We start from the raw sequence: 13,359 nt of genomic DNA on the forward strand, positions 1-13,359 counted from the left end.
TCCTTACCGATTCCTACTTAGCCATCTATGGTCTCACACACGCTCCTATCGTTACACTATAAACAATCTCAAACGTGTTGCCAGCGGCCACCTTATTGCCAAATCCGCTGGCTGCTTTTAAGTTCTTATTCGCTGCAGTTTCCACAACACTAGACCGCCTCGCCTTGCCACCAGGCCTCTGTCCAAAAGCGAGACCAGATGATTTGGTGTCTGCCATGTACACACTGAGGGAGAGGCGGGGGCCGAGGCAGCGTTCGGGTTTCAAGCGTGTGTGTCTGAAACGTGTTGCCAAAACAGACCCAGGAAACTGGGAGGGAAGCGCGGTTTGGGGAGAGTTAGACGTTCCGCAGGCTCTTGGAGACAGAAATCCAAACCAGGGTAGGAGCCATCTACACAGAAAGAATTGCTCAGGTCACAAAACACAACGCGGCCACGTACAGGAGACAGACGGTCACTCTGAATTCCGCCTCCCTCCCCGCAGCCCAGCCCTTGCCACTGACATCTTTCTGAATCTCTGCTGATTTTCTCCTGTTCAACAGTGGCTCCCGGCTGGCTCCATGCTGACGGCATCTGCCTGGCTCTCAGGACCCCATGAAAGCCTCTCCTCTTCCCACATGGTCACGTCCTACCCTGAGACGCACCTGGCCCCAGGCAGGGTGTTTCTCCCACCGGCCTGAACCTACTCCAGCCCACTGCCTTCCCTTCACACTCCTCCAGCTCCACCCATCGCCTGCCTCTTTCTCGGGGTCATTAGGGACCGTCTTCCATCTCCCTCCCTCCTCTGCGTGCACTCTTTTCTCAGCTACATTGGCACCAGGGCTGCCTTCACCACTGCTATGATTCTCTGACACGTCCTAGCAGAGCACGTATGGGACACACTTTTGACTGACGGCTCGATCGGCTAATAGGGAGAGTGTGCCTCAGTCACACTAAACGCTCATCTGCGGCGTCAAAGGAGTTTCTGATTCATTACGAATTCTTCTTATTATGGGGCAGTATACACAATATGAACTTTACCATTTGACCATGGTCAAGTGCATAGTTCAGTGGTCTTGAGTACATTCGCATCGCTGCGCAGCCATCACACCAGCCACCTCCAGGACCTTTTCATCTTCCCCAACTGAAACTCGGTCCCCATTCCACCCCAAACCCACTCCGTTCCCACCACACTGCTGGCAGCGATCCTCCACTTGCTGTCTGGATGGATCAGACACCATAGGGGCCTCATGAAGGGGAATCACAGTATTTACCGTTTCGTGACTGGTTTATTTCACTCAACATAATGCCTGCAAGATGACTACATATTCTTTCAGCTAGTTCCCAACTAGACTTCAAATGTATTCATCTCTAAGTATTTGACAACTGGTATTGGAAGAACATTGACCACATGGGAAGAAATCAGGACCGATCTGAACAGGTGGCAGCCACAGATGACCAATGCCCAGCCCCGCCTTCCCCCAACTGGAACTCCCACACGGCTGCTCCCAATATTCCTTATATTGCTTCAGAATATAAGAAATACGGCAGCTTAAAATAGTGCAGTGGGGGAACAGCTCCGTGCCCAGCACAGTGCCAATTCTGTATCATCTCAGCTGAATCTTTTTTTAAAAAAATATATTCAGAGAGGAAGGGAGAGAGAGATTGAAACATCAATGATGAGAGAGAATCATTGATTAGCTGCCTCCTGCATGCCCCCCACTGGGGATCGAGACTGCAACCCGGGCATGTGGCCTGACCTGGAGTCGAATCATGACCTCGTGGTTCATAGGTCAACGCTCAACCACTGAACCACGCTGGCCAGGCTCTCAGCTGAATCTTTACAAGTCAGCGAGTTACAGCTGCATGATCTCCATTTACAGAGGAAGAAGCCAGAGCTTAAAGAAGCCAAGTAATTTGCCCCAAATCACAGCCAGGAAGAACCGAACCTGAAACGAACACTCCAACTTATATGTCTTTGACCCAGATGCCACGGACACCCATCGCCTGCTCCCCACGCAGCCCCATCCAGAGTAGCGGAAGGCAAGGGAGTCAGCCTGAGGGCCCCAAACCTGAGAAACATGGCTGTGGGTTTAAGTGAAGAAAGCAAGCTGTGAAGGTGACTTTAGAACAGCATATAAACTGTGATCAGACTATTAAAGTCCCTTTCAAAGAGAGAGCAAATGGGCTTCAAGGGAACCGAAGGAATCTCATTAGCAGATGGGTTCGCAGAAAGGCTGTGAGCTCCCTTCCCCCGGAGACGGCATGAGGAGGAGAGGCTCGAACCTGCCTCGGTCAGGCCTGCCCGGAGGGAAGAGGTGAACCAGGAGGTCTGGGGGGAGCCCCCCAGCCCGAGGAGTTCCTGAGGTGACACTGCTGAAGCTTTTGAGTTCCTGGAAAAAAGGCTCTCTGGAAACGCTAGGTCAGTGCCATAAATATGCATGCAAGTGTACCCTCTGTCATCAGTACCGTCCTGTGGGGTGGGGTGCATGTCTGACACTCGCAGAATTGAAGGGGCAGTGCCTCCTTTGATTACAGGGCCTTGTGCAGTGAACGAACTTTCAGAAGAACTCCAGCTCGCATTCAAGCGGCATCTTTTCAATTCAGGCTGAGCGGTGCGTTTGCCTTGAAGTGAATACTTCACAGAGCCGGGAAGATGCCAGCTTTTCATTTTAATGTCCTTGCAGCTGGTGCTCTATGCATCGCCTCCGAGGCTGAGTTTGTCGAGATCCATAAACAGCAAAAACCCAATGTGCTTTTCTCGGGATGATGCGGTCCGCTGAGGCACATTAAGTCTAGTGGAAGGTGACTCCCAAGATGCCTCGTGTTCAGAATTTCTTTAAGAGGAAAAATGGCACCCCAGGCAGGCCCGCTGCAGGTGACAGGAGGCATCTGGACGTCGCAGACATGCTTCGGGGTAAATCGATGGGCAGAGCTAAGGTTTTTCTGGAGCAGACACACCACTTTGTCTTACATTCATTCTGCCAACTTCTATAAGCCTCTGTAGCCCATGATCCATTTCTGCTGGTTGTAAAGGGACTCCAAGCAAGGTCTGCATCCTTCTATCAAGTGACTGTTTGTGAAGGGGACATGTCAGCCACCATCAGTACATCTGCCTTCTCCTCCAGGTTCTCTACCTCCCAAACCTCGCCACCTGTCACCGCGAAATCCTCGGGGCCAGCGGCTCTTCAACGCTGCACGCATTCTGTGGCTTCTGAGATAACTTCCTCTTAGGGATTATCCAGCGTTTCATTGTCTAAGAATGTTATTTCCTATGTGGTAATTATAGAAACGCCCACATGGCTTCAGACTGCTATTTTGCTAATCTTCGTGCAAACTGGAATTGGCTCCAAAGCATGGTATATTGGGAGGAGAGGGGGCAATGGAAAATAATGGAGCAATTTCTGCAAATATGGGAAGGTGGAAGTTCTATTGTCTACAAACGTTGTTATATCTAATTCCCAAGATTAACATCTTCCTAGCATTTGCCGAGCAACTGGTGTTAACAATGGGGCTCTGGCCCTAGAGCAGTGATGGCGAGCCTATGACACGCGTGTCAGAGGTGACACGCGAACTCATTTTTTTGGTTGATTTTTCTTTGTTAAATGGCATTTAAATATATAAAATAAACATCAAAAATATAAGTCTTTGTTTTACTATGGTTGCAAAGATCAAAAAATTTCTATATGTGACACGGCACCCAAGTTAAGTTAGGGTTTTTCAAAATGCTGACACGCCGAGCTCAAAAGGTTCGCCATCACTGCCCTAGAGTGTCAGCTTTTAGTGTGCATTCACCATATTGGCAAAAGCCGCAGGGAGCTTCTGATCTATTGGCATATTTTATTAAGAGGAGTCAGAACATATATACTGTATAGACACAGCCACCCAAATCACCTTGGCACAGTCAACCCGGTTCTTTCAACTTCCTTTTCAATCCCTGAGGTCTACTGCGATACGAGACATCTCAGGACAACCCCATGAGGAGCCCTAACAGAGTGGATGGAAGATCAGGCGAGGCAAGCCATGGCCCAGTCATGTCTGCTCCACAGACATGCCCTGTGTCTTCCCCAAGAAGACACTAAGACATTTAAATTCATGTCCGCCCTGGCCGGCTTGGCTCAGTGGATAGAGCGTCAACCTGCGGACTGAAGGGTCCCAGGTTCGATCCCGGACAAGGGCACATGCCTGGGTTGCGGGCTCGATCCCCAGTGGGGGGTTGTGCAGGAGGCAGCTGATCAATGATTCTCTCTCATCATTGATGTTTCTATCTCTCTCTCTCCTTCTCCCTTCCTCTCTGAAATCAATAAAGAAATACATTTAAAAAATAAAAATAAATTCCTGTCCCACCAAGCCACTCTGTGACTATCATTAAAGAAGCTGAATTAAACGGGTGAAGATAATCACCCACAAATTCACCCAAACCCATACCAGAGCTAAACTTAAAATCCGCAGTTATTATGCATCACAGGAATGGAGCATTGGATTCCTGCTGCTGGTGGACACCTATCCTACCAAAATCGGTGTTGTCTATTATAGTGCCATGGGTGAGCAGTGACCATTGCTTTGCATAAAGGGTAATAGGGTGAAATGAGGCACAAAATTTGGAGGAAACAGTGCCTTCTGCAGTGGAACTATAAAGTACCTATAGACCAAAGAGATATGCAAAGCCTCCTAAAATTAGAGAAAGACCCATAGGCATGTAAGTCATGGCAGTAACCTGGCAGATTAGGTTAAGTATCTAAAGAAAGAATAGATCAGTCAGGAGGAATGGACGATCATGGAAACAGAGAAAGAAGAGTCCCCAGTCTTACCTGAGAGGGGAAGGCTGCCTGGCCAGGGATACAACAGCCAGTCCCAGGAGCAGGTCATCTCTGAGAAGGACACACGGAGCAGGGTTCTCAGAGCTGGTGCCAGTGAGCAGTGAATTCTCTCACCAGCCCCTTGTTAGCAGTCCATGCTCACCTGCAACCTCCTCATTATAGTGCACCTTCCCAGGCCACAGCACATCTCAAAACGACAAACCAGCGTTCTGGTCCATACATCATACATCAGCCTTTTGGAGTTTGGTCAATGCTGGTCCATCCCCATGAGGCAGATACAATGAACGCTGTCTTTCCCCATTTTCAGTCTTCTCTATTTTTTTAAAAAAAATGGACACATGCGATTTATAAAAGTCGGCAAACATGTAGTACATTGTCAGTTATTATCTATGACTTACTGTGATAGCACCACAAGGGCAACAATAATAAAAAATAAAATTGTTCCATTTGGGGGAGAAATTTTTAAGTAAATTCCCCGTTTTGTCAAGTTATAGGCTGTTTGAGGGCAGAGGCTGGCTTTTTACATTGATATATTTATATTTTACGTTCCTTTTGTCCTCCAATAGTGCCTGGACCACTTCTAAGTATATGAATTTTCAAATATGTGTTCGTTTATCAAGCAAGTGAAGTGACAGCCAGTCTATGATGCCAACTAAGCCACAGAGCCCGGGGTGAGAAGCCAAAGGGCAGAGCCTCGAACACCAGTGGCCCCCGGGGGGTGGTCCTGACTTCTAAACAGAACCAGGCCGAGCCTGTCCCCACGGGGCAGGCCACCGGGTCACGTGCTGGGTTTCTTTCAACCTCGTTCTCTTTGGGCCGCAGTGGAGTAGGTGGAGGAGGGACTCCTTGGGACTCAGTCTGACCGCAGCTTGTCCCCGACTCCTTCCCAGGTCACCTCGGGTATGTGACTGGCTCAGCGTTTCGATGTGATTGAAGCGGCCACAGTGAGAAAAGCCTTGTCAGTTCTCTCTCCCTGCTCACTGGGGGAGAAAAGATTTTTCATTTCATACATCATTTACAACTTGCTGCTGTGATTCTAAAAAACCAGTGGGCTTCATCGAGTTAATGAGCAAGAAAAACATATTTGGTAAGCGTGTTAATTTTTTGAATGTTCTGCAGAGCCCAGGACATTAGGCAACATGCAAGGGGCAGCTGGGCACACCGGGGAGCCCCCTCCCCAGAATTCATTCCACCCAGCTCTGGGGGCACCTGGCTATTTACTAATAAGTCAGCAAATGCATCTTGATAGAAACTGAACAGCAAATACCTCACTCGCTTTGCATTCTGTGCCTTGTCTCTACTTGGGAACATTTGGGACCTTGGGCAAAAGCCACCATGGAGGTTTCTCTTCCACAGCCAGTCTGCACAGCAAGAGACAGGAGCAAGTAGGAGCCACTACGAGGACAATTCAGGTCGGAGGGGAGAAGAAAGCACACTGGATCTCCACGCTTGGGATTTTCAAAATGATGTAAGACTCTCTATCTAAAGAATGATGTAGTGACGAAGGTGACAGCCCAGACACTTGGATGAAATGCTCTGTCAGAGACCAAAATAAGATACTGAGAGAAGTCTTCATTTATTAAAAAATCCTTGTAGACTTCTTCTCCTTATCTATCAAAATCTCCAATACTCCCGGCTAGTTAAATACATCTCAGAATTAATCTGCCCACTGAGCCAGGATCATCACGCGACATTTTACAGCTCCTGCCGTGGAGTGTCATCTTAAGGTAGACATTTGAGGTTGGTCCCCGACAAGTTCATGGTGCTGGCAGAACTCACCCTCCACAGTGACAGGGCATGTATGTATCTTTCTCATCTCTTCTCCACGCGTGGAAGATGGGTAGATCTGTGTCTTATTAAAGGTAAGGAATGTTGGCAGCACTATTGAGTGGCAACCCAAAAGAATGGGGGTTATTCAAGGCTTAGAATATCCCCCAAACTACACAAAATTGACAATGTATGGGAACAACATCTTAATATGTTATAAAACATCTCAATATATCCATTTCTGGACCCCCACCCATCACAAAGATGGCCACCTATAAACACATACATGGACACACACACCAACACCCACTCACACACAATTCAAAATTCCCAGAGAGCTTACATACAGTAGGTCACCGAGATTAGGCATCAGAGTCTGAAACTGGCTGTTTTCTAGATAAGCCAAAATGAAAAAGTCTATTTCAGAAAAGACCCAAACTGAGTATCACTATTTCGGGAAGGAACATAATTATGTTTTGTTGGAGAACGGAAATCTCCAGGAAACATTGTTGTATTCTGAGACTTAATGGTGTTCTGGACTCTTTCTTGCTGCGCCTGTGATAAACCGCCACCTCACAAAGACCCCCCAGCTTCCAGTAACTGGAACTGAAGCCAAGCTTTATCTCAGGGACACCCGGGCTCGTTCACACCCCGGAGCGGACATATCTCTGGTGCCTGCGGAATGGTTAGGAATGTCGGTAAGAATATCTTCATTTGCAAATAATTTTCAGAGAAATAGAGAGAGGAGTTGAGAAATGCAACTCTAACGAAAAGGAGGCCGAGGATAGTGAGGAGTCAGCACAGCTCTGCTGTGTGTGGTTTAACTGCCTGCCTCTGGTGGGCCCTGCGGGAAGGACCAGGCGGCTAAATAACACCCCCTCTCGCTCTCCTCAGCCCAAGACCAGGCTCTGCAGGTGTCCACGGCGAAAGTAAGAGCTGGCCAGGCCCCTCCATGGGAAACCTCACAATCCCCAGTGGAACCCATGCACAGCTGGGAGACAGTGACAAGTGAGAAGTGGGAGAGTCAGACGAGAGAAAGCTGCCTGGGCTGGGTGGGGAAAGAATATTCTGATAAGGTTGCAAGAGCGCCTCCCTCCCGCCCTCACTGTATCACTGGTCTTAATGGCTATCCGGCTCAACAACTGTGAGGCCACCAAGGACTCCATCCCATGAGCTTCCAGCTAACACCCTGTGCTAGACACATCCTATATGACCCCCAGGAGTTGCAGGCACATGTAATTCCCCGCCCCTTGAATGTAGGCAGGACTTGTGACTTGCTCTGGCCCATAGAGAACTGCGGAGGTGACTGGATGGTCCTTCCTGTCATTACGTCACATCATATCTCTACTCTAGCAGATGGGAATGAGATTCCCTTGCTCTCCACGGTAGGCAGGATAACGACGCTCCTCCCGCCTAGCAATAATGTCCATGCCCTAATTCCAGGAGCCTATTCCAAGACAAGGGGCTCTGTGGTGTGATTAAGGGTACAGACTTTCAAGTAGGGAGATTTCCTGGATTGTCCCAGTGGGCAATCTAATCTCATAAACCCCTCAAAACAGAGAACCTTCTCTGGCTGAGTGCAGAGAAACAGGGCAGAAGAGAAGCAGGTGATGCAGCCAAGGGAAAGTCAAAGAGACTCCCAGGGTGAAACCATTGCACACACCATTGCTGGTTCTGCAACTTAGGGACCAAGAGCAAGGACTAGAGAAAGGCCCCTAGGAGCCAGCTGCAGCCCCCAGCTGACAGCTAGCAAGGAAGTGGACACTTCAGTCCTACAACCCATAGGAACCAAATCCTGCTAACAACCAGAATGAGCATGGAGGCAGGCAGCTAATTCCCCAGAACCTCCAGGGAAGATCACACAGCCCTGCCAATATTTTGTGGAACCCAGAGTAGAAACAGCCGTTGAACCACACTGTGCCCAGACTTCTGATGAATGGAAAGTGTAAAATAATGCAATAGTGTGGTAATTTGTTACGGCAGCAGTAAGAAACCACACTGGCCTTGAAGAAGGAGGCTACCATGTTGGCAGAGCACCTGGGAAAAGGCCACCAGTTAAGGAGGTGAGAGCAGCCCCAAATGACAGCCACCAAGAAAACAGGACCTCAGTCCCATACCTACAAGCAACTGAATTCTGCTAACTACCCATGAGCTTGGAAAAGGACCCCACGCTCCAGAAGAAAACCCAGCCAGGCCCATCCTGTGGTTGTCTCCTTGTGAGACGCTGAGCAGAGGACCAGGTAGGCTGTGCCCACCTTCCTGACCATGGAAACTGTGGGATGGCAAAGGTAAGCTGCTGTAAGCCCCGACAGTGATGGCTGCTTGTTACACAGCAATCGGTAACCAATACACCCCCTTCCAGAACTGTGGTCCATGCTTTTCCTAGACTGCAGCATCCCAACACCTAACCCAGTGGTCGGCAAACTGCGGCTCGCGAGCCACATGCGGCTCTTTGGCCCCTTGAGTATGGCTCTTCCACAAAATACCGACTTCTGCGCATGGGCCACGAAGTTTCAATCGCACTGTATGTGCGCGCCTGCACGTGGTATTTTGTGGTAGAGCCACACTCAAGGGGCCAAAGAGCCGCATGTGGCTCACGAGCCACAGTTTGCCGACCACTGACCTAACCCAGCGGTTACTAATTCAGGACTGGGAGGGTGGGGCTGGTGGGTAACCCAGCAGAGCTTAGGGTAAAGGCCTCACGTGACTGGGCTCTATGACAGGCAGGCATAGAGCCTCTCACCTCCCCCAGAATTTAAAATCCGGTCTCTCTAGGTCTGAAGACCACACTCCGCTATTTTCTGTAAACCAGCCCCGCCCTGCCTGACCGTGGTGACACCGGATCTCCCATCAGGACACAGATCATCGGGAAGTCGTTTTTGAAAGAGTCATGCAGGAATATCGATCTGGTACTTTATTTCAAGTGTCGTTTCCTAACGTATTTTAAGCTTGATGCAACACCAGGCAGAACCCTACCCTGTGTAAGTGACAGAAATCCCACTCAAACAGGTTTCCACCGAAAAACAAAACCAAACCAAAAAAAGTGGGTTGGAAGGTTGCGTGCAGGCAGGGCTGGCAGCCTGGTCTCGGCCCCGCCCTGGGCTCTGCTCCCTGTCTCTGCTCCATCTCCCCCGGCTCTTCGCTCGTGTGGCAAGACGGTGGCCGAAGTTCACTCCACGGGTCCGGGTCCTGCCTGGTTCTCCCTGGGCCACCGCTATGGCGAGGAGCGGAGGACCTGCTCATCCATCGGCCGGAGCCGGGACAGATGCCCATTGTCCGAGCAGAAGGTAAGTGAGCCCCGTCCCTCCTTAGCACCCAGAGCCTGGGAGGGGTGTTTTCTCTAAAGAAAAGTGAGGAAAGGGCATCCAATAAGGAAAACCAGCAGCTCTCCGCTCCTGGGCGCCCCCTTGTTGCCAATTTTGACCCTCCCTGGCATTGGACAATTGTCAAACCCCAGGTCAATCTCGTGAGTAAAAAAGCTTTCGTACCGTAGAGACATCCCTGGATTGTGTCCAGATGAGACGGCCCCCCAGAAGGTCCCCTCCATCTTTAGCGTCTGGGGCCCTCACCCTAACCGGCGCCTCACCCGGAGACACTGGGTCTCTTGGACTTTCCTCTTGAAAGGAAGAACATGCGCCTAAGAAAGGAGGCCCGTCCTTGCTCGGCGCCCCCCGGGGATGACCTCCTGGCCCGCTCTGTGTTTGAATGGTCACTGGCCCTCGGCCACCCCGGGAGAGGTGACAGGGAGGGTGATGCCAGTAGGTGCTTACAGGGCGCCCAGCGAGCCTTTCTCAACTCCCCAAACCTTTTCAAAAACAACTTTCTCCAAATGAAGTCGTTGCAAGTCCTGAGTCAGCTGGACTTTGAAAACAACGGTACTTCTGAGTTTTCTAAACACGTTCTAAAGGAAAGGTGTTTTGTTTTGTTTTTAACTTTCATAAAAGACCGATGAATTCTTTTGGTGTTCAAACACAGCCACGCAGAATTTAGCTAAGCCTTTCCCCTGAGTACTATTTTGTGACTGAGACCGGGCACCATTTTTTTTTTTTTTAAATCTGAAAGAATGTTTTTCTTTCAAAAAAGACAAAGGCCTGGTTGGAAGACACTGGATAAAGGAACTGAGTAGGAAAGCCCTGCCAAGCATATAAGTGCCTGATATGAAGAGTTCGTCAAATGAATTGTTCATACCTTCCCGTCGGATGTCATTTTTGGATCCAGATGATAATTTTAGCAGGAATCACTCAAACTGCCTGGAGGTAGAACAGTCACTAAATCTTTAACCCATTTCAGAGCTATATTGTACTGTTCTATTTTCAGCGCCCTGCATCTTCGTTAGCATAATCCGAGTGGGAGCGCACAACCTCCCCGCCAGCGCCCCGATGTGTCATTTCCTACAACCTGTGTATAATTATCGGTGTTATTTTAATAATCAATTTCGGTGGAACGGCAGGATTTGCTTCAGTTGCATTTAAGTCCTAATAAAGCTCAATAAGAAGAAAATGAGAGAGAAAGAGAAAATATCATTCGGAGGATTAACAAAACACTCCGACAAAAGGGACCTCTTTAATTTTAATGACATGATAAAGTGATAGCCTTTTGAATAGACAATTAGGCTCATAACCCTGATACACCAAGGGCTTAATTCACAAACACGCATTGCCACTAATACATTTGCCGAGGAGCTGTATGCTTAACAGGATTAGAATACAGAAAACCATTCATTATTAATGGGAGCCTACATTACCGAGGTCTTCATCCCTAGATAGACCAGTATTTAAATCAAATAATTTAGCGCTGTTTCAGGGGCTTAATTCTGTGCACAGATTGCTGGCGGGTAGCTCTGGCTTCCTTGTGTAGAACGAGGAATGTTTCCTCGGGGCGCTGTTACACCGTAACACGTCCTGTCACCTGGAGGATATAGACTCTAGAGCAGTGACTCCCAACCTTTTTTTGGCCACGCCCCACCTAAGCGTCTCTAAAATCCTGATGCCTGGCCCCCTCCATGACATATAATTCTTAGTATTCAAAAAGTGAACTCCTAGTCACGTGGAGGAAGCCTAAAAGGCCATTAACTTGGTCTAAACAAACTTCCAAAGAACATGGCATCCATGGAAGAGAAAAATAGAACAAAAGGACAGTTGAAGTACTGAGAAAGAAATCACTAAGAGAGTGTTAAAAATAATAATATGAAGTGATATGAAAAAGTAGCAAATAACGTTTCAAAACATATAATAGAGAACTGAAATGCATAAATATGTCACAATATATATTTATATACTGTATATGAGCCCTCTAGAACCATAAGAAATGCAAAAAATTCACCGTTAACAACTCATTCTCAAATTGCCCCCCTTAAAAATCAAACTGCCCCCCTGTGGGGCGTGGGCCCCACGTTGGGAACTACAGCTCTAGAAGCCCTATGCCTCGCCCTGTTCCCCCATAAAATGAGAAGTCACCACCTGTCTGGCCGCCTCAGAAGGTCGTTTGCTTCCCCCCAAAAGCGGTGAGCCCCCCTACGTTCCAGGCACTTCCGCTCTTATCAGCAAAGTCGCAAATACAAGACCCATGTCACAGCGAGGTTCAGACAAACCTGGCAGAGGGCAGAGGTGGGATTTACAGAGTTGCCATTGGGACAATGTCTCCAGGGCACTGTCACCCCCCTTAAAGGACATGAGACCGCCCCGGCTCCGCCTCATGGAAAAGCTGGCTTCGTGGGTGGGTATCCCAGCGCCATGCAATCTGAGAAGTGACAAGGGCAGTCATTCATCCTTGCATTGGGCCTCTACTTTGTGCCAAGCATAGAGTGACCAACGGTCCCAGTTTGCCTGGGACTGAAGGGCTTCTCGGGGCCAGGGACCTTTAGGTTTAAACCAGAACATTCCCTGGCAAACCAGACAAGTTGATCACCCTAGGAAGGCATCCTGCCTTCGTTATTAACGGAGGCTCCTTGCTTCCTAATGGTTGAGGTCACTCCCGACCTTATGAGAGAGGTAGTCTTCTTTTTAGATGTGGAAACTGCGCCCCAGAGCAGTTAAAAGTCACAGCCAGTAGAGCCGGGGTTCACTATGCCCGTTTTTTGCCTGTTACCTCCAGTTCTACTCAGGCAGCCTGACACCCCACTAACTGAAGCGCCCTGCTACTCACCCCAAATAGGAAACCAAGGCTTTCTGGGTCTTGGATTAAAGCTTCAGGTGAGCCCTGCTTCTCACCCCAAATGGGAAACCAAGGCTTTCTGGGTCTTGGATTAAAGCTTCAGGTGATCTGAGATCTATCTCACCAGGCCCTCAGCAAGGCCAAGGCCTACCAGTTAGCCCCTCACCTCCTGCACCGGGGCCAGCAGAGATGCCCCTCGTTTGGAAGAGGGGTGCACATCAAAACCACCTGGGATCTTTCCCCAAATAACGATCTCTCCCCCCGGGGGGTGGTGGGGGTGAGTCAGATGGCTCAGTGGCCTGGCCTGTGTTTCAGCTGAAGATCCCCGAGTCCCTCACTGACTCAGGGCCTGGAGAGCACCCCTTCTGCTGTCCTGGGCTGACGACTGCAGCTGCATTCTGCAGCCCCGTGAGCCGCCAGGCCCCCGAAACGTGACCCGAGGGCCCTGGCAGGCCCCCCAGTGGTCACCTGGATGAACCCCTTCATCTCTCGGTCCCCTACTTCCTGGTCTGCAGTGTGGGGCACATGCCCTGAACATGTCCACTCACATGTCGGGTTCCCAAACCTTTTCCTCCTGGAACCCCACTCAATCTCAGCCAACATCCTGAACAAGCACATGATTTCGTTTCAGAGGAGGTTCCAC

At 49.4% G+C, this 13,359-nt stretch overlaps 1 pseudogene; it reads left to right on the forward strand.

Annotated features, from left to right (window-relative positions):
- The window catches only part of LOC102258039, a 20,245-nt pseudogene extending 10,858 nt beyond the window's left edge, over positions 1 to 9,387 (forward strand).
- Positions 9,388 to 13,359: the final 3,972 nt, after the last annotated feature.

Source organism: Myotis brandtii, unplaced genomic scaffold (genome assembly GCF_000412655.1).
Source record: "Myotis brandtii unplaced genomic scaffold, ASM41265v1 scaffold395, whole genome shotgun sequence".
NCBI lineage: Eukaryota > Metazoa > Chordata > Mammalia > Chiroptera > Vespertilionidae > Myotis > Myotis brandtii.